Source organism: Neolamprologus multifasciatus, chromosome 5 (assembly GCF_963576455.1).
Source record: "Neolamprologus multifasciatus chromosome 5, fNeoMul1.2, whole genome shotgun sequence".
Taxonomy (NCBI): Eukaryota; Metazoa; Chordata; class Actinopteri; order Cichliformes; family Cichlidae; genus Neolamprologus; species Neolamprologus multifasciatus.
The window spans coordinates 8514503-8540392 of NC_140443.1; the positions used below are offsets into that span (position 1 = coordinate 8514503).

The 25890-nt window shown below is 38.9% G+C and overlaps 1 protein-coding gene across 4 annotated transcripts in view; it reads right to left on the reverse strand.

The window, feature by feature from the left end:
- Positions 1-25890, reverse strand: part of LOC146518007 (metabotropic glutamate receptor 4-like) — a 197185-nt gene that overhangs the window by 166345 nt on the left and 4950 nt on the right. Inside the window, exon 1 of one of the 4 annotated variants that reach the window (XM_085158661.1) lies at positions 8944-22433. The exons of 2 other annotated variants lie outside the window; for them this stretch is intronic. The gene's annotated coding sequence lies outside the window, so the exon portion shown is untranslated. Of the gene's footprint in view, positions 1-8918; positions 22434-25890 lie in introns of those variants that run through there. One more of the 4 variants, XM_085158660.1, reaches the window with a different exon arrangement.

Below are 25890 nucleotides of genomic sequence, written 5' to 3' on the forward strand. Positions count from 1 at the left end.
CTTGAATGAAAAAAAGACACTAAGCTGGAGTTATTCTGTCCCTGCTGCAAAGCTGACTCTTCTCTCATTATCTCCCCCTCCCTCCCCTGTTGCTACTTTAATCATGAAACTGATCAATGATCAGCTAGTCGGCTTTTTTCGCGCAAGTTCCGCCTTTCTTGTTTGTTTATCGCCCACTTTGCACTAGAAAGAGGAGGCCAGCGGATAAACAACAGCAGCATGTTTAAGCTTGATAAGATGTTAGAACTGATTTAATATTAATTTCTAGTATCAGCTGCTGTTTGCTGGAGCTACGGCTGTAAAAACTGCTGGTCATGATATCGGTTTGGTTATCTGGTGAGAGGGAAACATGAAGATGAAACCAGGAGATGTCCTTACTGAATCATCAGAGCTGAACAGGTGATGGAGAAACAGGTTTACCTTTTAGGTGACATGAATGAGTTGAACGGAAGTTATGAACTGTTTCTGAGAAGACAAATAACACCAGGATCCTTTTTTTTAACGTAGCGCACAGCTGGTAACTGTGCAGAGGCGGGTCTAGCAAAGTTTTGCCAGGGGGCCAGGTAGACCATTAACAGGGAAAGGGAGGCACAAAAATACTTTGTTATTTCATTTAAAATGACTAACTTTTAATAAATAGTTATCTGAATCTTACAGCCAAAGTTTTCATCTGATTAAATGTATAGAAATCCATTATTGTATATAATAACTATTAAGTCTAATATATACTCTAGTAAGCTATAGTACTCTTTCCTTGGGAAGGTACCATCTTTGCAGTCTGCAATTCTGTTGAAGAAAGATGTTGAATCTGTTTAATTATTGTAGAAAAATAATTAATTTATGTGCATCTGTGCTTTTTTTTTGTTTTGTTTTGTTTTTTGTTTTGTTTTTTTACACGTGCATTAAATTAAAGTTGATTACATCGATTAAGCATCACAAGGCGGAGAGTTTTGCTGGGAGTTGGCAACCCTATTAGTTAGGTTGTTTAATATTTCTGCTAAGTACTCTTTAAAATACCAGAATAGGGAGGATGGTGTAGGTTTATAGATATTTATAAAAACAGTCTGCTGTATTCTTGATGATATCCTAGAGTAGATGGGGATGACACAAATACATACACAGATTTGACGAGGTCAGGAAACATTAAGACCAATAATGGCGCTCCTTTGAAAACAAAAAAATAAAAACAACCCAATGTTGAATATCTTGTTTTCACATTCAACCCCATCTTTTAGAACCTGATTTCCAGAAAGCTGTTTTGTATTCAAGCCAATCTTGGAAATACTAAAGCCACTGGAAGAGATCTGCAACACACCAGACTTTGGTTACTGAGCGAAACAATGCTGAAGACAGCCTGTGTTCGCTTAAAAATAAATAAATAAAAACGTTTTCGCTTCGCTCGCCTCAACATGCCTACCCTTACAAATGCAATCCACCTGAGAAAAAATAAATAAATAGGAGGTGTCCTCTTTGAAGCAGACAAATGTGTTCTGCAGATCTGCCCTTACACCTTTAAATTCCCTGATAATATTTATCACTTTACATTAGAAATCACATCGCTAGTGCAGGTATTTTACATTCTAATCAGTGCTGTGAAAGGAACATTATAAATATGAACAAGGGCATAGCTGAGATAAATTATTATTTATTCTAAAACGATTATTCCCCTCTTTATCTTCAGAGACCTGAGCAGCTGCTGGATGGCCAAGTGAGCCAGGGAAAGTTTGAGAAATGCTGCAGCTCTCCTCTCACAGATGGGCAGGATGGGTTCTCTAATTGACACTCCAGCATGTTGATGCTGCACAGCAGATCAATAGGAAGGTAGAAGTAGGCTGCCCTGAGGAAAATGAATGAAGAGAGGAGGGCTTAGCTGCACACAAGGAGTTGAGAGCTTGGAAGAGGCTGTCACTGTTTCTAATGAAAGAAAAAAAAAATTACTGAAATAAGCCTTAAAAGGACATATTGATCAGGTGAATCAAACTTAAAAGTGGAATGGGGAAAATAATTATTTCTTGAACTGAAAGAGAAAAGAAATTGTCATACAATTGGTGCACAACACTAGGGTGAGCTAGGCCATCTGTCATTGAGCTGATTTTTAGCACCACAATACAGTAATTCCAGTACTGTTACAACAGAAAACACTGAGTGATTATTTTTACCTGCATCTACTGTCTTCTTGTATATTATAGAGTTCAGTTGTGTGCTGTATTTTCTTTTTTAGTCAATAATAAGTGTTAGTGCTGCATCGAGCACATTTGTTCTCACTAAATATAAACTCATCAGAAATATTTTAATGGAGACATTCATCAAAAATAATTTATGACTCATTGTGTACTCATCGTTATATAACAGCAAATTTGATTCTCTTTAAAGACAAACCTTATTTCTTAGTGCCCCAAACTTTGGAACTATAAAGCATAACCATTAATGCGCTCAAAACAATGCAAAATCTTTTGTTACACAGGTTTCAGATAAGGAATTTATTGAGAAGTATAGACACAATCCCAGCTCTGCACAAAGTTACTACTAAAGCATATTTGCATAATATTGATAATACAAATCTTCAAGCCTTCAAGCTCCTCCATGCAGAACTACAGAACGGGTCTTGATGACAAGAGTTTTTATTGCCAGCTGTCAAACTATGCATCTGAGACAAAGAGCAATCTTGATATTCGTTTGTGTCATCCTTGACAATAGAGAGAAGCCTCATTCAGATCTGTGCAGCCTGAATGTGAGGTTTATTCTCTCTTGAGTGTGTCAAGTTTCTAAGCAGCAGTGCCTCAGCCAAGCCATGCAGTTAATACTGACAGCTTAGAAAAAAAAAACAACACATACATATGCCTACATACTTATTCCAGTTTACCATAATTATTGTTTACAAAAGTGGTCCACGGTATAAATACTCCTGAAGAGTCAGGATGCACAATTTCCACAGTAATTATTCAAACAGCTTTTTACCTACTGATATCATCTTTTCAATTCTCAGGAGAAAAAAAAATCAGCAGGGAGTGTGTATATTGCAAAAATAATTAGAGTATCAGTCAGGGTTGGCCGAAATGTTGAAATTTTCCAGCTGGCCACTGTCAGCCCAGAAGCATGCATCTGCAAATATTTCTCGAGGTATATATGTGTGTGTGAAGCAAAACACCCCACTCTAACTGCATGCACATGCATGCTCACATCTAAAAAGAATAAAATACTATGTGCAACAGATTTGTTTTAAAATTGTAAAAACCGCAAAGCCAAAAACAATACATATACCCTAAAAACCCATCAGATAAAGGATTCCTTTTAGTCTCCAAATGAAAGAATTACAGCTTTATATACAGTTTGCTGTTTAAATGAAGCTGTGAGCTCAGAAATGCAGTGGAAACTTCATAAATCATTATAAGGTAGCTAGCTTGCTTTGCCTTGGCTCTTGGATAGCGTGTGAGCTCAGAAATCCATCAGAGACAGGAGAGGCGACTTCTACACTGGTGCTTCACTTTATAGTACTTAGCATCTGCCAGTCTGTCAGGTCTCCAGACTCTAAATTCTCTAATCTTTTATGAGGAGAATATTTATCAGTGTCTGTCTACAACGCTCTAGTTCAACACAACAAAGAAGAAAGACTTCAAATTATGGCACAATTTGGCAGTTGCGCTACTTGTAGAAAGGGGCAGACTACTGAATTAGCAAAAATAAAATGACAAAAACAATTCTAAAAAAAATTTAAAAAAAATTTGAACAGCACGTTTCTTTTTTCTTTTTAAATCTTTCTTGGTTTTTCCACCAGACTTCTATTTGTAGAATCCTGCACAATCGTTACTCCCCCTCTTCAGTTCTGGCAAACCAATCATTACTGGCTGATGAAAAGTGCATCACTACTTCTGTGGCACTGTCTGCACAGACATTGTTTGAACTTGTTTGGCAAGGACCTAAATGTAAGATGTTGTCCCCTTACATGTAAAACTGCAGCTTTATTTACCAGTTATGATTCAAAGTAGGATGTCACTGTGTAAAAATATTCAAACTGTTTAGGTACTATGTGTGAGGTTTTATTGGGGACTTTGTTTAAATGCATGTGAGATGGAGCTGGGCTCCAATTTGAATTTGACCTTCATGTTGATTCTGCATTGTGACTTTCAGACATGATTCCTCAGAAGAAGACGTGGTGACCTTATTATTACCTACTCTGGTCAGTGGTTTTAAATCAGCACATATATGCAAATAATTTTTCACCACCTCCCCACCATTAATAATTGAGCCTACTGTTCGTTCACAAACTCACAAGTTCTCATGCAATTTAAATTCCATCTAGAGTGAAACCTTTACTTTTTAAAGTTTCATAGTTTTCCCCCTTCAGTTCCATTTTCTCAGCTCAGTATGAAGCTCAGCTTTTGTGTGAAAATGGAAGAAGTCAAAAATGTTACCGCCAATAAATGGAGAAGACATGAAGGAATAAATTAAAGCTATCAAAAGAGCTACACCCTGCAAAGCCCACTGATTGGCTGCTGTGATGAAAGATAACGGTAGATACTGCTGTTCTCTTCAGGGTCCAATTTCTAACCTGTGTCTATTTACATTTTGGTAACATTACAAGCACGAAAAATTAGTAATCAGTGCATGTTTTTTGCTGATAAATAACAGTAAATGATTTTTCTAGTAATCATCTGATCATTTGATCCGCTGCTACATATTACATGTTGCTGAAAAATGAATCAATTAACTTGTTACACTGATGGAATCATGTATGGATTTGGTACATCACTACCAAAGCGGTCCAATGGGGAAAAACTATTTTACAGACAGGAAAATGACTGAAATGATCCCAATTTCTTTCCCTCAACATCTGATGTGTTTTGTCACTGTTAGATATAAAGAGAGATGGGAGATGGGAGCTTGAATATTTTATCTCCGGGGCACATTAATTACAGAAACAGCAAAATGCAGTTGACAGTTGTGATTTATTTAGAACCCTGAGATATGTGGTAAATCTTGCTAAGACATGATATTATGCAATAGCTGACTGTGGTCGTTTGATTTCCCTTCGCTGAGAACCCTCAGGAAACCAGGGTGTAATTTATCTCTTGAAATATCAACTTTATGACAACCGCACAAGAGAGCCGCTCCATTTCTGTGCCAGCTACAGAAATTTTAGAACATGCAAACAAGGCTTATTAACACGAGGCCGCTTATTCGCTGTGTTTTCCCCCAAACACAGCGAATGCAATGTGTTGTTTTCGAGATCCTGGAAGACATTTGGAAGTCAAAGTTGAAAACGGGGAGGGGGGAGGGGGGGGGGAGAAGTGGGCCATCCCTAAATTTTTTTGTTTACTTGCACTGGATGTCTTTTGGTGCAGGCTAATGGAGGGCTAAAGGCCACTGAGCCACATCTAGCAAGAGATAAATGGACTGAAATGTGAGAAGAAGCCCTGATTCTCCTATCCCAGAAGACTGGTGGGAGAAATATAATGCTGCTTGAATAAGTTGAAGACGCTATGCGGAAGGGAGAAATTGTTGACTTCCTGTTCGCTGACTGACTGATTCAATGACTATTATCTTGCTCTAACAATGAAATATACACCTCCACAATCCTCAAGTTATCACCCTTATGGTTCACAGTGCCTTATCCTCCAATACATTCTTTAGGCTCTCGTCTTAGAAAAAAAAATAAAAAATAAAAAACAGGGTGGGCCAGGTCTGCTTAGTATTCATCACCATTATATTTCCCTATAAAGCTTTCAGTTCCTACCAGCCATCACATGCATACCTGGGGGCCTGAATTGAATACGATTCAGAAGGCAGGCTTGAATCTTGAATCTACAGGTTAAAATATATCCAAACACCTTGGTCTCTCAAAGCCTCAGGCACTGAAGGCTGCTCATTCTTACGCACTATGTGTGCCTGGTTAATGGCCCAGTAAAAAGATGGTATGAGGTGAACCATCTCCAGCCTCCTGTTGACACTAAGCGGCTCTTGGTAATGATGCCTACCATACTTCATCTTGCGGGTCAAATACACTCTCTTTTCAACTCTGTATTTTAGACTATAATTCTAGCTTCGTGTTTACAGAGCGTGAATGCGAAAAGAGACTATAGAGCATGTCCTAGAAAGTGTGTGTGCATGTCCTAGAAAGCGTGTGTGTGTGCGTGAGAATAGCATGGGGGTGGTGGGGTCACAGTCGATACTGAAGGCAGGTACTTCTCAGACACACTGATTGATTTACTGTATCTGTTGGGCTAGACCTGCCTGCCTGTCAGGATTAAGGAATTATGTCTTATCAAACCTGTTCCCCTGACAGACCCAATTCCAACTGAATCACTTGAAGCAGCAACATATGGAAAACTAGGGCATATCTGTAAGAAATGAGTGGTTTGCAAGTATAGTGTCTGCTCGTTAGATTTTTCAAGATAATGGGAACAAAGCGATGTGCAGTCACACAAACTTTAAGGGCACGAGATAAAGTCCGCTGTTCAGTTCATCTGGTCTTAAGTCTGTTTGCCAAATCCAAATCCTATCAGGTCTCTTTACATGAATTGCAAGAGAAATAGAAAAATGCAACACATATTTCACGCAGAGCCATCACCTTCTATCCCCCAGAGAAAATTGTATGAACAATTTTAATCTATAGAAGCTAATACAAAATACATAAGGCCCAGGGACTCTAGAGAATAAAAGCCTGAATCGGAAGACCTCCCTTCTGAGTACAAGCTCATAATCTCCACCACATGCAGCGTGAGAAACATAGTATTTCAGTGTATCTCAGAGAAGATGGCCGATTATGTGAAAATTTAAGTCTCTGCACCTCATGCTTTCTTGGGAACACATAAGTAGACCTGCAAACAAGCGAAAAGAAAAAAAAAGTCAACAGGGGACACAAGCTAACAAAGAGCACCATATATCCCCAATGTTAACAACAGGACAGTGTTTCTACTGTAATTTCTGCAACACAGCACAAAATAAGCTGGAAGGAAGAGACTGCACAACCAACAGTAAAATCTATCCTCAGTTCAGCTTTCACAACCTTGCTTTATTACAGTTTTCCTGAATTGTTAAAAAACCAACTCACATTTTTTGAAGCAAATTCTCAATGTCCTAAAATAATCAATCCCTCTTTTGGCAAAACTTTAAACTGTTTTCACCTAATTAGATGCAATTTGCAGTTCTCCTTTCGCCTTTTTGTAAAACTCTAAGTACATCCCCACTCACTAAAACACATTCTGCACAGTGATTCCGTTATGAAGCATAATGGTAACCGCAGGAAGCAAAAGTTAAATTACAGAACAGATGCCATTTCTTAAACACAGAAATGTTCGCACTTGTTGCTAAGGATGATAAACCTGAAGCCCAAAACTGAGGCAGTTCAGAACCCACAGCCAGCAACGTTGAGCTGAATGTTAAAAATATCAGTGGATGGAAACTAACTGTGAGGTAGAGGAGAAAGAGCAAAATCATTTCAGTAATTTCAGAAGAAATTTGACCCGCTGCAACAGACCACATTTGTAAAGTAATAGAAGAACTGTTTAGTATGAGACTATGTTTCTCACACTATGATTTACACATAAGAAAAGAAACGTACTCATCGGTCAGTGGTATGCCTGTTCAACTGCTCATTAAAATATCTATTCAGTTAAATACATGGCAGCAACTCAATGCATTTAGGCACCCAGGTGTGATCAAGATGACTTGCTAACACTCAAACCAAGCATGAGAAAGGTGATTTATGTGACTTTGAAGTTGGCATGATTGTTGGTGCCAGACAGGTTGTTGTGAGTTTTTCAGGAAATGCATAACCATCTCCAGTGTTTACGGAAAATGCTTTGAAAAAGTGAACATTTCCAGTGAGAGGCAGCTCTCTGGGCAGAAATCAGAGTAGAATGTCCAGTCTGCTTCAAGCTGACAGAAAGGAAACAGTAACTCAAATAACAACTGAACACAAAACACGTTGAAGAAACTGTTGAAGCAGATGGGGTACAGTAGAGGAAGACCCCAGTAGGTGCCACTCCTGGCAGTTCAAAACAACAAACAGAGGCTAAAATTTGAACAGACTGACCAACATTGAATGATGGAAGATTGCCAAAACGTTACCTGGTCTGATGAATCTTGATTTCCTCACAAACATTTAGGTAGCAGAGTCAAAATTTGGCATAAACATAAAAGCATGGATGATGCCTTGTATCAATAGTTCACGCTGGCGATCGTGAATTGGTGTCTGGGATATTTTGTTGGCACACTTTGGATCCCTTAGTACCAATTAAGCACTGTTGAAACTGGTTTTGTGTTTAAACTTTTGAGAAAATGCAAGAAATTAATTATGTTAAGTGTTCAAATTAAAAATAGTATCAATACAGTTTTTAGACATAAGTGTGTGTGTGGGGGGGGGGGGGGGTGTTTGTTTGTATTTAAACTAAATTTCAACTTATTTTGGACTTTCGGATGAAAAGCTGCCCAAATGCAAAACAATCTCTCCATAAATAGTAAGATAACAGCTTCAGTCATTACAAATGCTTAAACAACAGCCTAAATCCTCAATGTAAAACCAACCATAATTTAGCCATGCTCTTTTCATCCATGTCCAGCATTGTTCGGGTCATTTTCAATACAGTAAACCCAATTTAGAGCATCTTAAAAGCAAAGCAAAGATGAAATAACATGAAAATGAAGCACTGAAGAGGTGATCTGACCACTCATTCATCCACCTTAATGAGCTCCATCCTGGAGCTTTGTGGGTCTGCATGCACACAGCACTGTCAGCATGTAGCCTTCTGTCAGCCTCTGTACACATGACTGTTAACAAATCCAGCCCAACAAGGGAACTGCACAATTAAGCAATACAGGCTGCTCAGCACTAACAACAGCCCACTTTATACACAGCGCTACACTAGGCTGCCATCAGTAAATCCAACAAACAATAACGAAAAAAGACAATGACTCACCGATTATTTTACTGGAAAGACTCACCAGGTACCTTAAGAGAAAACATGCAATTTTTTTCCTATTTCCTTCTCTGCCTTCTTAGATCTGGATTTAAAGTACCCAGAGTTCCCAATGAATGCAACTTAAGACAAAAATGAAGCCATCAACCTCCCAAGTGCTGCAGCCTGGCGTTAAGCAAACATATAAAGTTAGGTAACCTTAAGCTTTGATTCTATCTTTTGTAACTTTCCATTTAATTTACCATAATTAGCTTGCTTGAACTCACTATATTTGCTTCGCTTTTTATTTTAGGTTCACGGTTTCAGCTGTAATTGGAAAAATGTGTTTTTAATTAAAATGTGCACCTGGCTTCTTTTGGCTTGACTGTTTTAAATAGCCGTGAATGGGTATTAAATGTGGGTTGCTGTAGAGGGCGCTCTTTCCCCCAAACAGAAATCAATAACATTTAAAAAAGGTTAAAAAAGGGCAAAGAGGCAGTTTTTTGTTTTGTTTCGTTTTGTTTTTTTTTATATAGGCATTAAACTCTGCAAGTAGGAGTGAAACTAAAGCACCACTTTTTGTCTTAGTTTGCTACTTCCTTTTTTTTATTTAACGTTGCCATATCTTTACTGATGTTGTATACATGGCATGTGTTATTTTTCTTACACTCTTGCATGCCATTGTGATTTTTCAGCAGCCTTTTCTTCATGATCTTATCTTATATCTTATCTTTAATGCTTATTGTCAAGATTTTTCTTCTCCCCTAATACCAAAGATTCATACAGCTGCGCAATTTTTCAGAAGCAAACTTTATTTTTACATTAATAAGAATAATGAGTTAGGAGTCAACTTTTTTTTTTTGACTTTGAGTGAAATGACTGGACAATGCTGACACGTGTCCAGAACCATAATGAAATGTCTGCCTTTTGTTTACACGTTCTTCTTTTCAGTTTAATTCAGGTTTATTTATATTGTGCCAAATCACAGCAACGGACGCCTCAAGGCGCTTTGTACCGTGAGACCCTGCAGTAAGGTACTGTATTGTGCCTTTGGGTATGCAGCACAGGATTATAGCTAAATAAATGAGAAAATGAGTCTTGTTTCGTGCACACTGTCCACACAAAACATGTAATTGTTCTCTGTGTCTAATTTGAATCAATTTTACACTTGCTCCGTCAGACTTCATTCATCACCACGATCCCATTGATGCAGCCATCCTCCTTTTCTGAATGTCCACTGACCAGTGCTCATCAATTTGCAAACATCTAATTTTGAAATCACAGACCCTCTCGTATGTAATGGCTACCGTGAAAATGTGTCTGTTTTTGTTTGTAGGCTTGATGGCTAATTTTAATCATCTTTTCATCATGCGCACAGACAAGCTTTTTTATGCATACTTACTATATTTATGCTTTCAGCATGAGATTGGACACCCGTTCACTAACCTGAAAAGACACCTTTCACTATGACCCATCTTCTCTGACTTTCTTTGATAATGTGAGTGTGAATTTTATTTTTCTGTTTTTCAGGAACAGAGTTCCCATTATCCAAATGCTTGTATGAATTAAAAGCATACATTCTCTGTAGTTCAACAGCCTGCAGGTCCTTTGAGACCTGGAGCAGATGTTGACAGTATGGGCACTCCTTCCGGAGCTGCAAGTGAGAGTAGCCATTCACCACGAAATGCACAGGCAGGCAGAATGTAGGCTGGAGAGCCTTCTGTTCACCAGCTTCAGCTTACCATAAGTGCAGCAAAATTGTACCTGGCAACTGTGTCTAAGTCATAGCTGATGTTTTTGTTACAGCGGAACAGCTTTGGCAGTCTTTGACAGGGTTTGTCAATAAAGACTAAGAAATTGTTTATTGAAATGTCACAGAAAGTCGCCTATAGACCCAAGCTCAATTCAAGCTTAGTAAAAATTGAGACTGTGAGTGTTGGATATAGCAGCAAAAAGTCCTGTATGAAAAGAAGCAGGAGCGCATAGATCTGACTGAAGTAAGTATATAACATTATTTGATCTGTAAGGGGAGATGATTGGATAAGATAAATGGTATTGCTTGACAGGAGATAAAAAAATCCTTGCCAAACACCCCAATACAATGTGAGATAGCAGTGACCTTAAATGTGATCACTACCTTGCATTGTTTGAGAAAGAATATGAAAACATTGTGGCAGGAATTTGTGTCAGACAGTAATACTAGTTTCAGCATTTGTCAGAATGAGTAATGAAAAATTGGTGAATCATCTGTTGTGCTGCAAGCGGCTATTCACAACTGAACCCTGCTAATAAACCTGGAGTCAAATAATACTGCTATAGCAGAGACTATGCTGACAAAGAGAAGAGTAGGAGGCCAGCCTAACAAATTCCAGTGCATCTTTTTGGACGTGAGACAAACAGATCAAAGAAAGAACAAACACCAGACCTTCCCTGCATATCAGCCAACAAGTGAGCATAATGTGCAAATGTCTGAACTGCACAGCCTATAGGTCTTTACAAGTGTGTAATTGCTATGTGACACTTTTGAAGACAGCACGACAATGGAATATCAAATAAGAGTATCTGAATGGAAAAGAAGGGGGCCATTGTTCGAGGAGAAAGATGTCTCTTCTAGAAAATAATACCGCCTCTCTGTCTGCATTCATGTCACAGTTCAAACATCAGTTTACACTGCCATGCCTTCACAAGTTGCCCTGAACACTGTAACAAGTCTTCAGGGGGCAGGAGAGAAGGATGTCACTGACAATTTTGCAGAGCATGAAGCTCGACTGCTAATAAGATTTCTTTTTCTACCAGCAGCAAAAATAAGTAGTCATTTCCTGCACAAAGACCACTTCTTAAAAAGAAAAAAAAGAGAACATGGCAGTGATGCTCCTTAAGATTTCATTTGTGCTCTTGTTATGTACTAAACTAAATCAGCTCATATTAATTCTCCATTTTATTATTGTTATTGTTGTGTTTTTTTACTTTATGTATTGTGTAATAGTGCTAATTTGTGGCATTGTTTTGTTTTGCATTATGCAGCCTTTAGAGTGCCCCTGTGAAACACTTTCAATAATTTCCACTATTACTCAGAACATTTTTGGGTAATGGGCGCTCTTTTGATGCTGTTCACAGCCTCATCCCACAGTACGACGTGGACATCTCCACTGACCACTTAAGCAGGTGCTAATTAACTGACACAACCTTGGAAACCAATTTGTGATTATTTTCATTTCACATTCATAACCCATTACGTCTAACAAAGATATGTTCAGAAATACATTTGGAAGATGGCCCTATTTTGTCTGCATCTGAAGTAATAACTAAACAAGAAAATGACTGTGCCTGGAAATGAATTTCATTTTGAAAAGTTAGCGCCACTTACTAACTACATTCAATTTGCAGCAATGAGTGTAAGTATTAAACCATACAAGCACGTCTACTCAAGCCCTGCATTCACATGCAACACAACAATGCTTGTGAGCATGAAAACTGCCTCTTGCAAAGTGTGGCTGATGAGATATGCATATATTCATGAACAGGTGTAATGTGTTCTGAAAAAAAAAATAGAACTTGAAATGGCCTTTCAGCACAAAGTAGGAGCAACTGCGAATTATCAATGTTCCTGTTCATGTGCGTCCAATAACATTATGCTAAAGATAAAAAGACAACAATGCAAAAATACTGGGACTAATGTGAAGGATTATGTATTTCAATCACATATAAATCAACACAGTAATAAACTTGATTTGATGCATAACCGTGAGATAAACAACAATGAAATTAAGTATGTTAAAGTATTTAAAGTATAAATGAATTGGATTTATTAGCATAAATATAAGCTTAATGGGGATTTTTAAACTATGCTGTGCAAAAGGATTACAAATTAGAACAAAATTCAAATATCATTTTGAACATTAAAATAACAAAACATAAGCATATTTGAGTGACTTGTCAATATCAATATACTATCTAGTGACAACAGGCATTTGAATGGTCTTTAAACTTTTCTTTTGAAGGACTGCCCTGACTTCATAAAGCCATATAGACAATAACCTTCTGTGTCTGAACACGGCTGTCCAGGGCTCCTTTGAGAAAAGCTTTGAGAAAGGTGGCAGAGCACATACACCTTTGGTAAAAGAAAGGTCAGCGTCTAATGTTTCAGAACTGTAGCACTACTATTAAAGAACTTTTATATAACATAAGGTTGCCTGTATATTATATTTATCTCACATACTATTGAATAAAATTAGAAAAGAGATGCCTAATTGCCCAGAGCCTGGGTAGCAAGTCTAAAGCTTTCCTTGGATACATTTGAAATATCCTCACATTGATGTTTCTCTGCAAAAATGTTAACCATGTTCAAAATTCAATGATACAAAATACAGGGGAGCCTGATGTCATTAGTGACCTGTTTTGAATGTTATCAGCTCACTTCATAAATGGCCATTATCAGCTGTTATCAGTCCAATACTTATCACATGTAGGAGGGCTCTTTTCACTTATTTGCAGGATAAGTGGAAAATTATAACACCTTCCACTGGGGAGAAGTTCCTCCGTAATGAGTGGAGTGTCTCCACTGGCAGGAGGAGTGGTGCTGACATTGGTCACACATGAGCCAGGAGATTAAGAAATATCTTTTGGACTTGAATGATTTGAATCACATTTTGCTATTGAAATTGCTTACTGCTTAATGGTTGATTTTAGGCCGTTTGGTTCAGTATAAAATACCGTAAAAAAAAACACAAAGAAAAACCTACAACCTTCAGAGAAAGTGATGCAGCAGTTTAGCGCTGCACTGTAAGCTGGTCCTGGATTTGAATCCACCAGCAGGCCTCTTTGGGTGGGGTTTGCATGTTTGCCCTGTTTGTTTATGGCTTCTGCCTGGATATTCCAGGTTGTTGCTCTTTTGAAGCCTAACCATGCTAGATTCATTGGTCATTCTTAATTGGCCATAGGACTGAATGTGAGCGTGTCTCTCCTGCAGAAGGCGGTCAACCACTCCAGGGTGTACCTCATCTTTGGCCCTATGACAGCTGGGGTAAGCAGAAGAAAATGAATGGACAATCTTTAGTAAGCAAGCAACGTGTTTACAAGCTGAATTTTGTCATTTACCACATGCCGTTCTACACGCACTTCATCACAGAACAGCTAAAGGTTTTTCTAGACTTATAAGCTGAGCTGATTTCTGTTTATCACTGATTACAGTGGACGATAACTGAATACCAAGCTTCCTACCGTGGGAGAGGGTGCCCGCTGGCCATATCTATGTAACTGATTAAAACTGCTGATGGCCATTCAATTCAATTTCAAGTGAAAATACTGAACTTGCAGTTCAAAAAAATGTTTGAATATTTGTGCCAAGTTTTGCAACATTTTCCTGGATGAGTAAAAAAAATAAAAATTGTTGGCAACAAGACTGAACATCACAGGATCACCTGCGTCATTAGGATTTTTCTCTCCACAGACAATGTCAATACAAAATTTCAGCATATTTACAGTGAGTTGAGCTGTTGTTTAATTCTGAACAAAACTGGTAGATCATCAATCAAACCCGGAGTCCCATCATAAAACCTTTCACGTTCTGCATGCATTAAAATAATAACACATCTTACTAATATTTCAACTAGAGCAACACTGCAGTTAAGCTGATTATGCAAGTCTCACTCTGTGCATATAATGTATCACAATAATGCAGTTTACATGTCATAGGAGAACACTACTTAGGCATACATTTCTCAGACTTCCCATTAAGACAATGCCTAACATGTCTCAAAATAGCTCTGCGAATGCCAGTAAGAGCTCAACCTATGCTTTCTCTAATACTAATTATCCTAACAAGCACGGCACTATGTACACAACTTTACTCATGTTACACTTATAATCGCTTTATTTTTGCATTTTTCATGCCAGGCATGATCTATGGTGATGACACTGCCATCAGTCCAATGGTGTAATTGCACAGTAAACACTAATTGTGACAGGTGAATGTAAACTTCACAATACATGTATCCATTTTATATTTGTGACAATCTCACCTTTTTTATCCTTAACATAATCTTACAATAAATGCAAAGTTTCTTATCACAAAAAAAAGAGGAACATTATTTTGGACAACACTGAATTTTGCATCTCAACAATGACTACTGTGGAGACGGGAAAAAGGAAACAAGGATGTCTTGTTTGACATTTTATTTTAGGTTAAAAAATTATCATTTGGGATTTCAAGGCTCTTACTAGACAAGGGTAATATGTTAATGTGGTCATTTTAAATTCTTTTCATCTTCTTTTGTGCTGTTTTCAGATTCTCTGGTAATAAAGTGATATCAGGTGTTTCTTGCCTTCTTTTCCATGGTGCACCCTCAAAGCCTATAAAATATCCAGCTGGACAACAAAGGAAGAAGGGGGGGAAAATCAATGTAATTGAACACTGTGTGGCCACTGAGATAGCGAGGGTAGATACAATCCTCTACTGTAAAATAACACGCATTATCATCATCCTGCACTTAGATGAACCAGCAGAGACAAAGCAGAAACTGTACAAATTCCAGCCTCTGGAGTGCTAGGATTGTTGATATAGTTTCAGGGTATGAAACCTGCATAAAGGAAAGGAAAAGGAAAAGCCAAGGACGGATTGCTCTTTTTTCTGCCATCCTAGTTGTCATGGAGGTAGTAGTAACATGTTGTAATGTCAGGGTTTGATGTTGCTCATTACGCCAGTAATGATTTGTGGATGGATTGTAGGTGTGGGAGCTGTGTCTCGTTTGAAGCCATATGCTGGCAGCCAGGGTACTTCAGACACTAGTGTTTACTGGGAGATCCAAGCTATTTTATTGCTTCTAATGTCATAATTTACATTCAGCTAGTGGACTCTAATGGATCCAATGCTCCACATCTTCCCTCTTTGTTCAGCTGAACAATCAAAATGTAGGAAATGGAAATAAGTTTTAATCTTTTTGACCTTGCAGCTCAGTATAATTGTTTTATGATGGTATTATTAGCAGATGTTGCAGTTGTTGTATTTTACAGTTATAATAATTATTAGCTTTGTATATCATATATATATTTATAGTTTGGACGCCCGATGAAAAAGCTTTTATATTATTTTGCCTGTGATGACATCCTGGCAGGGATTCGCTTTTACACCAGGCAGTGTGACTCTTTACCTCCCTAAGAGATAACAAACATCTGTCAAAAATGATCAGCACTGTGACATAGTGATGGCAAAGACAGTCGATATTTAAGCTGCAGTGTTCTATATGCATATATATTGACAAAGAGGGTACTGCTTTGCATTTTGAAGCTACAGCACATCAAATTTCCATTTAAAAACACATTTGTGTTTGGAGGCTGCAAGCCAGTGCCCCCTCAAAAGTAAATGAGACCACACTGATTAATTCTGGTGCCCATGGAAGTAAACTATATATATATATACATAAATTTAAGGGGGGGAAATGTATCATAATCAGCAAAAAGCTATCGCAGTGACCAGGGCAAAATAGTCTCTGCAATATCTCTTTTGCCAGATATGAGCTCCTGTCCCTATAACGCAATTACAGATGAGTCAGTATTGCTTTGTGCAATCTGATGACTTATCTAGCCATGTTTTCTAAGTGTTGGGCTTAAAGTTGCCAAAATATTTTGCAGCCACTGCCACAGATGGTTAATGATTTATACAATGTTAAATTATTTCAACAGCTGATGTTTTAAAATTCTTCACCTAATAACAAAGCTCTTGGGGTCAAGCAATCACAGTTGACGTTTCTGTGTGTTTACACTAGGCTCGCTTTCCCTGCATTTGATTAAAATGCAACTGAAAGCAATATACTGTAAAACGAAAATTGTGTATAAACGGGGCAGCATCAGCAACCCCAGAAAACAGCATCCTATATCTCAAGCTGTGCAGCTTTTAACTGCTTTACCAAAGCGGCTTCTGTATTGGCATCTTCAGTGTAGCCTGCCAGCTCCAATGCGCATGGGATTTGCCAAACTAAAAATTCAACCGTCTTGAACCCAGCACTCACTATTATTACAAAAATAAGTCTGCTATCTCAAGACACAGTTAGTATGGGTTCTAATGGGGCTTTTTTCAATGTACCCAATTAGTGCTTAGACATGCAGCAGCCAAAGCTTCATTAGTGGACAGCAGTCAGGCAGCCAAATCAAATCCATTCGCACTTTATACAACTGAGTTGAGCTATAACCTTATTCTAGATTTAACAATAACTACTCATTTTTACTGACTCCTATCTCATCATCTGTTTAATAACCTTTAACAAGGAGAAAAGTTACATGTAAAGTGGTCCCATCCACCTCGTGTATTTTTTATGCTTGCTAGGCTGACATGACTTGTTAAAAACAAGCTAAAACTAAATCTGTATGTATGCAGACAGACTACTATCTGCCACTTATCTTCAAATTTCACAGTAAATCCTTGTAAATGTGGCTACAGGCTGAGACAGCAGCCACCTCCACTTTTACTAGTTTTTTTGCTATCTGCATGCAAAGGAGTGTGGGGTGGGATATTTCCCCCATACCAGACAATCAATCTATCAATATTGCAATGTTTTGCCCCCTAGAAATCTGTGTTTTTAATTCCACCAAAGCTCCACAATCTGTGGACTCTAATTTGGAACGATTAGTCTTTTTGCAATAAATCCAAATATCATACGTTACCTGCAGTTGTGACAAGATCCAAACTACTTTCGCGTGAGTGCTTTAATCAAAGCAGCCACCTTTTTGTGTGCCTCTAATTGCAGGTCTTATGGGTTTTTTAATGTACATCATGGCGACATACAGGAGTTCTTGGCATATAAAACAGTATAGAGTTTGGGCCCCAAGGCTCCCTCTTCCAGCCATCCTCTTTGACATTAAGACCGGAACATGCTCTCTCACTGTAAAACCCCAGCTTCCTCTTTTTAATGAAAGGTGTTCATCATCACCTTGTCAGCAACAGTGTGTGACTAGGACAGGTTGATGCCACTTACTCTCCCTAAGGGGAGTATGTGCTGTCAAGCAGAATTTGCAGTCCTGCCATTTTACTTTGACAGACGAACCAACCTGGACAGGTCTGGAGAGCAGGGCCACATAATGGGCCCTCCAGTTGTCTTACCCTTAAAAAACTGAATTGAATGACATTTGTGTCTTATTTGAGTCCATAGCTGCATCTTGTTCTGCTGTGCTAGCCATTCTGTGTTTACACCAACAGATGAATCAGAGCATTACTTCGCCCACGCCATCACATCCCGATCCTTGAAAAGCTCTTAAAGGTTACTGTGGCAGAGATGACCGGTCTCTCCCTTGGCTGCTATAAGCGAGTGCCTTCGCAGTGGCCCAGTTACCCTGCCCGGCTGAGCCCTGATCGCAGGCGTAAGGGGTGGGGTGGGGGTGATACCCTAATGCTAACTGACATCCTGAGAAGCTGTGATTGCTTTGAGGGCTTTGTGGGCAGTGGAGGGTGTGGGTGGCAATGGAAGGATAGAGGCCATGTCTCACAAGGACCTTTAACAACCTTTTAAAAGCTCTAAGAAGGCTGCCCTGACGCCAGCCATTCACAGGAGAAAATTGCTGACAGTGCTAAAGGGGAGATGGCGGTGGGGAAGAAGAGAGCAGCAGTATGCAGCAGTTCCTGGAATGCTTTTGAGTTCATCACATTGTCCTGTGATCCCTGCAATGATCTAGGCACACCACAACCCAATCAGCCTCGCTGTATTCACTGTGTAATTACAAGCATGTTCACTAAATAATTCACTAGGAGCAACCGCTGAAAAAACATCCAGCACTCATGGAATGCACTTCTGTGAGCTTTTCCACTGCAGCCTATTACACCACTTTAGTCTCGGTTAGGTCAGCCTGGCCACTGAGATAGAAACATCCTGCATTGCAATCCTTTGACCTAGCCCCACTCTCAGCAAGTTCACTGAGTGCTGTTTGACCTGAAGGTTTGGCTAAATTGGCTAATACCATGCTGTGTGCCAGTGAATCCTCTCTTTCTGTGGACAATCATCCATCGCCAGATGAAAAAAAGACATTATCCAAAAAGAACGCTGAAGTCCTGGGAAGCTTTATTACTCTCATTTCTTCAATAACTCCCCCAGACTTCCAGTTGTGCTCCATATTTCATCTCAGCGCTGAAGAATGACGTTTCTGACAGTGAACATGAGAAATGCAAGAGACTCAATGGGCACGGCTGGAGGGGGGGCAGCCTACCCACAGAAGATCACAGCAGTGGCAATGAATGCATCAGAAAACACTGCTGTAGGCGAGCATAAGTCAACAGCGCCTAATGTGAGCCTTTGGTATGCATGATGTTAAATAGATTGTGAAAATGCTCTTTTCATGACTAAGATGGAGCTTTTCATTAATCCTAGAGCTGAACCTGCCTCCGCAAAACAACGAGCATCCCTCGCGGGAAAGACAAAACACCCACGGTGGGCTAGAGGGATCTCAGAAGAGCTCTCATAAAGCTCATGGACACACTCTCTTTGCATCCACCCCCTTAGTCTTACGTGCAATTGTGATTTGCATGTTTGTAGATCTATCTAATCTCTCATATCTGTAGCATGTGGTCATAAGTATCTCTGTAGCATTTTCTCCGTGTGTCAGTGAGCATCTGTGTGCATGCCTTTCAACGTGATGTACATATGCTTTTGTGCTCTGTGTGCAGAGTGTAGGTGGATGTGGTTGAGACAGATATTCAGAGAACTTAAATCATTTTTTTGCCTTTTATGCGTGTGTGCACAGCAGTTGGTCAGAAGAGATATAGGGTTTTGATTTTATTTTAGGAAGCTCCTGTTAATGATAGCCCACGTGTTGAGGATTAAAGCAATAGCACAGCGCTTCAGTGAATATTCACATGTGTGAATGCTGATAAGTCTGATCAAGCTATTTTCCCATTTGCTCAGATATATCGGGAATAACACAAACCACACCTTGCACAGATCCCTGTTTACTTGTACCTTAACTTCTACATTTCTTATTGCATAGGAAATGTTCCATAAATTAAGTATGTGTGTGCAATTTGTAAATAGCACGTGCACATTCATCTACAACGCTAAGTTGAAAGCTCAATAGCAGGATCTGACTTGCAACAGTGTAAATTTATCACAAAAATTGAGATATGCCAGTTCTCCTTTGTGTTCCTGCATGTGTAACTGCATCAATGACAGCAAGTTTCACTTTAATATGTCGGTGCCACTGATAGCAGTAAATGGTGCAATGCAGATTTAAAATAAAAAAGGCTTCATTGTCAAGCTGTCATCATGTCATGCTTTGATAAAAAGAAGGCAGAGGTAGTTTAATCAGCCGTTACGAAGTTAAATGAATAACCACAGGACATCAGAGGATTCAGCCTTCGCCTTAGTGCCCATAGACACTAATGCTAGGGCACGTCAGCCATACAGGAGCTATAGCGATCCCTTCATGTTCTGTCAAAACACCAGAACCTGCAACACACTAATCTCATCATAGCAAGCCGAGCAATCTATTTCAGAGTAGAGCCATATTTTTGAATCAGGCACCTTCCTCTCAACTGGCAGAGTGTGACTGTGTGAACCGGAGTTATCCCCGGGTAACGGCCCAGGCATCCATTTGTAATGCAGATGACTGAACCAATAATTGAAGCCACTTTATCAACACCTGTGCTGATAAGTGATGGCTTTGTAGACAGCTGGTGCAGAAAAGGCAATAGAAGAAACAACATAAAACATGAAAATCTGCATCTACTGACATTATTTCCAGTTTTTTTCCCCCCCCTCGCTGCGAGAAGCAAAGAGGGTGGCTAAAAGTAGTTCATCTGCAAGAATTCATTATAGGCTGGAGTTCCCACCTCAGCTGAAAACCACTCAGCAAGCATGTCACCTTAAGTGTGTTGAATGGTTAGTCTGAGCGTTATAAAGTTTAATATACCATTCAGATTTGTTCCCATGATAAAGAGTAAATCACTTGGAGAGACATTTTATTGTACCATGAGCATCCCAACATCTGTGTGTACACTGGGGTCCTTCAGCATAAATCCTAGTGGGTTTTATTATCACTAAAATGGATCTTATTTGGTTGTCACTCCAATAGCTAGGACAAAAGAGGCATTTAGACGTACAAAAGGAGCATTTAAACCATATGGTTTTGCATGCAATTTATTTTTTGTGCAGTTTGCTGTGAAATACACTAACAATTAAAGAAGGCAAGCAAAATGTTGTAGCAAAGTAAATCTTGTGTGTGGGACCTATATTGAAAAACTGTAAGACACAATTCTCTTGGCTAATCTTAACAGGTTGGTAAGATTGCAACTGACAGTTAACACATGAGAGGGAGAGTGCAAGGAGAAGACAGAAACTCAATATGCAGTTATTTATAAAATTAACTTTTATCAAAGTTTAAAATGCTTTAAACATACTTAAAAGAATATTTATAAAATAGACCAATTACAACCCATTACCTATTACAGACTGTTAAATAAAAGCAATCTACATGCACCAGTTCAAACCCAACATTCTTGTTTATTATGTTGAAGGAAGTGATGTGAAAACATGCCTATGAATTGATTTTCTGTCTTTGCTCTCGTGTCTTCTCCATGGATGGACTCTCATTTGCTAACAAGCTGTCAATCTAATCAAGAGAGATGTGTCTTACATCTTTCAGTGTTAAGTTGCATAGCAATCAAAACTTTGGGGTTTAGGCTCACATTTTAATACAAATGCATTTACTTGGAATGAAACATTTATCATTTTGCTCTCATATCTGTTTACACCCTGGAGCGGTCCGCAATCTCTCACAGAGAGACAGATAACCATTGACACCTACTGCCACTTTAGAATCACCAATTAACCGAAAAGGTTCTTTGGACTGTGGAAATAAACCGGGGTACCCAGAGTGAACCCATGCAGAGACAGGGATAACATGCAAAGCCTGCCCCTATAAAGACAGCATTACTGCAGTGTAAATCTTCACTTTTGATGTTTTAATCGTGATTCTGATGACAGATATTAGTTCAAAATTGGAGAAACAATTAATGAAAATGATGAAACAATTACTAATCTGCCAAATTTATCTGAGACACATTAACTGACAGCATGTTTAATTCGTTTTTTCTACTCATAGGTTCAAGTAAGTCAGTTACATGACTTTCTCCAGCGCTTTGTTGTCTTTTCCCATGTTGGCTCAAACAATATGGACATCACAGGAGATATTTCCAGTTTCTAATCAGCACGGTGATTTTTAAACCCATGATTATAATCTTTCCCTGACCATAACAAGGTGTTCATTCTGGCCATGAGGATGAAGAAGCTATGGCCTTAACATGGCTATTTCAGCTAAAGCTGTGACCTTTTCATTAAATCTAAGTGTTTTTTTGTGCCTGACCAAACCTTATCTAAAGTAAAACCACATTATTACATTTATTCATCTGGATTTCTGCAGTAAGTAGAAACAGTTTTGGAAGGTCGGTACAAAATGAGATTATACCGCAAATCAAAAGGTTTGTCTCTGTTGTTCTAGAGGACAAACAAAAATTTCTGTCATAGACGATGTCAAACTTTGCAAATTAAAAAATCTGTAATGTTATTTACTAAAAAAAAAATAACATTAGAAAATTAAACAGTCATTTCGTAAAGTCCAAAAATCTTAGTTTTTCATTTTTTGGCTGCTTTTTCCTTCATTTTCAATTCAGAAATTTTTCAGAGGAATGTTCCTTTTTTTTCCTTTTGATAAGCTGCTTAACACTGATCTATGAATCATTCAAGCAGTGAAAAGACACCTATCTCAAGGGATAATTCAGTGTTTATGAACCAAATTTTGGAAAACTGAGCGAGTGGACAAAAGATAAAGTGCTAAAATGCTGATGAGCAAAATTTGAAAGTGGATATGGTCTTTCAGACTGGGGATTTATGCTTCAGTGGGAAATTTACATCATCCCTACACTGTAACGCAAACCCTTCTGAAACTCTCTTTAGGGCCCATACCTCAAGTGTAACCCTCCCTAAATAAGAAACTAAACGTTGGGTCGACAAAGCCCACAACTGTTTGATTGGCCTGTGCTTTACCACTGATTCCTCATGTGCAATATTTTATTTCTATTGTCTGGTTATTAAAAAACACCGGGACACAACCACAAGATAATTAACATATAATGCCCCAACACAAGCTTAAATGAGGGCAACAACTGTGGTCACTTACATGAGTTACACCACAGGCTCTACAAAGCTTCCCAGCAGTCCATCTACTGTTCACCAAAGCCGCATCAGACATTGCTTCAGTAGAATTGCAGCTGTCAGGAAGTCATCATTAAGGAAGGAAAATTGGGAGAACTTTTCCGTCCTGTGGTATGCCCAGTTACACAAAAACCTACGTTCTGGAGTAATGCAATCAAATTTCTAGATCAAATGATCGTCAGTGTACACAGAGGATGCAAGAAGAGTTTAATGCACAACCAGTAAAACACAGTCGATGCCTATAATGGTTTGGAACTGCATTTCAGACAGTGGTAGTGAGGAAAATGATCCTCAAAATTGATGGAATTATTCATGCAGAAAGGTGCTGTCAGATTTCGATCCAATAACACCATCTAGAAAGTGTCTCATTGGCATCGTCTTTTCCACATGGCAACGATCCCAAATATACTGCCAGGGAGGTAAAAGCATATCTCGGTAGAACAATACACAGTGGCAGTTTATAAGTCATTCACTGGACTCTTATACCTCAAGTCCGTAGTCTGGTATCTTTTATGACAGAAAAGAAAACAAACAAAACTAATATCCAAAGAAGAGCGTTGACTATCCTTCAGGAATTCTGGAGAAGTATTCCTGAAGAAATAAAAAGATTAAAAGAAAGCTTCCATAAGAGAGTGGTTATAGCAAGAGTGTTCAAAAGATGGTTAGAGCAAATACTGACCCTTTTTTTGCTTAATATACTATATTTGCATGCATGTCTGCAAGTTTCAATAAACAGCTGCACCTATTTTCCATTTTTCTAGCAAAATATAAAGAAAGTAGAAATGGTTTGAGACTTTTGCACAATACTGTAAATGGCAGAAATTCAGTTGTGCAATTAGCAGTATAAAAAAAGCAGCGCATGAGATGTATGACTGTGAATCAGGTGTATGAGTAGGCAGTGATTCTTAGCATTTTCATCAAATCATAAACATTTGTTTCCTTTTGGCTGGCTAGGCAGCAGCATGTGTCCCTCATTTGCTTGGTTGCAAACCAATTTGTTATCTACAAATACCAGAGATTGGGATTTGAGGTAATGTGGTTTGTGACTTGAGCTCTATTTCTGTGGGTAGGAGCCATGCAGCCTCTTTGAAAGCTATGCCGGTCTCAACAGCGAGCAGCAAATTTCTGGAGAGAGGCCTGTTTCTGCTTAGAGCATACACGCTCCCACATCAGTGTCTGTACAAAGAAGACTTGAGTTTATGGTTTATGTGTTCTTGTGTGTTAGATGGGTAAATAAGCAACTACTGCCAAAACATTCACCTTTTGTAAGGTGATGTGTTAACAGCTTAAGCTGCCCCAAATATAGACAAAAATAATTTACTGCAGATTTAAGGGGCAACTCAGGGGGCATTTACGCCTTCTGCTTGGCTTGGGGCATTTCTGCATGGCGTTTGTATGTCCCTGTGATGTGTGGGTTTCCTTCAGTTCTTCCAGTTTCGTCCCACACTCCAAAAACAAGCGTTTGCTCCAGGTACCCCAGTTTTTCCCACAATCCCATGAGGCTTGTTTGGTTAACTGGTAATTCTAAATTGCCTAGAGGCGTGAATGCACGTCTGTTATTCTGTGTTAACCCTGTGATGGACTAGCGACCTGTCCAGAGCGTAATCCACATTGGCCTTCCCATGACCCTGAAGTGGATACGTTTTTAAAAGATGGGTGGATGGATGGATGATGTAAGAATTTAACGCTTTTAAAGCTTTAAAAAAAACAAAAAACCCACACATTCTAAATAATAAATGATGGATTCACAACTTCAAACATAACAGAGAGAAAAATGCACCATGAACAACCTGAAAGCTGATCATCTGAGAAGAGGGTTCGAGAAAACAAATGGGTTAGGATATCGTCTACATGCAGAGTATGAAGATTAGTGCAGAATGATCATAGTGGACTCTAGCCTCTATTGCCTCACCCACATTCAGAGGTGGAAAGAAAACTAAGCAAGCTATGTTGGCAAATTTTACTCAGGCCATTCTAGCTCAACTGAAATAAGAGCGCCTATCTATGTATCGATACATATCTCTATGCGTCTGTGTATCTATCTACCACGTAAAGCGCATTCAATGAGGTGAAGAAGAGCAATGAAGTATCCTTTCTGAATAGTTTGTATGTTACCAAAGCTTCTTTTTCTATTATTTTTATTATGCGGGTGCAGTACAGGAGAAGCACTGATATCAGCAAACATTACACAATCATCCATGAATAGCAGGAAAAGAAATCACAGATGATGGTTGGGGAAAAATAGGAGGTAGAAACTCGTAACATCAGCACTGTCACAGCACTCATTCTCAGCCAAGGTTCTCATATCTGGTGTCGTTGTCATTGTCACTCCTTGAGTGAAAAAAAGAAGGGAAAAAAGAAGCTTGACACAAATGTCTGCAGCAGCGATAATTTCATGTCAAGAAAAGAATGCATTCAGGTGCAGTCTGTCCATATGCATTATATTGGAACTGCACATGTGAGGAACAGCAGGAGGCAAATGAGGACGGGAGGTCGTTTGGATAATCGTGGAGGGACGCCAATGGGAGCTAAAGGCAGCTACGGGTGGGATGGAGCTAAGACTCAGGGAAATACTGGGACACTTCTGTCTGTGTTTTGTGGATTTTACTTGGTAAGGTGTGATTGTTGAACAACTCACTGCTGACCTATTTATTTCCTAAAGTGCTGACCTAATAATAATAAAGCCAGTGGCTTCATTTCCATTCTCGTTTAAGTTAAAACTCAATTAAAATCTGAACACATTCTGAAACAAGAAAATGCACACAAAGGGGGGCTTAAGATCTGAAGAACTATGATTTGGCCAA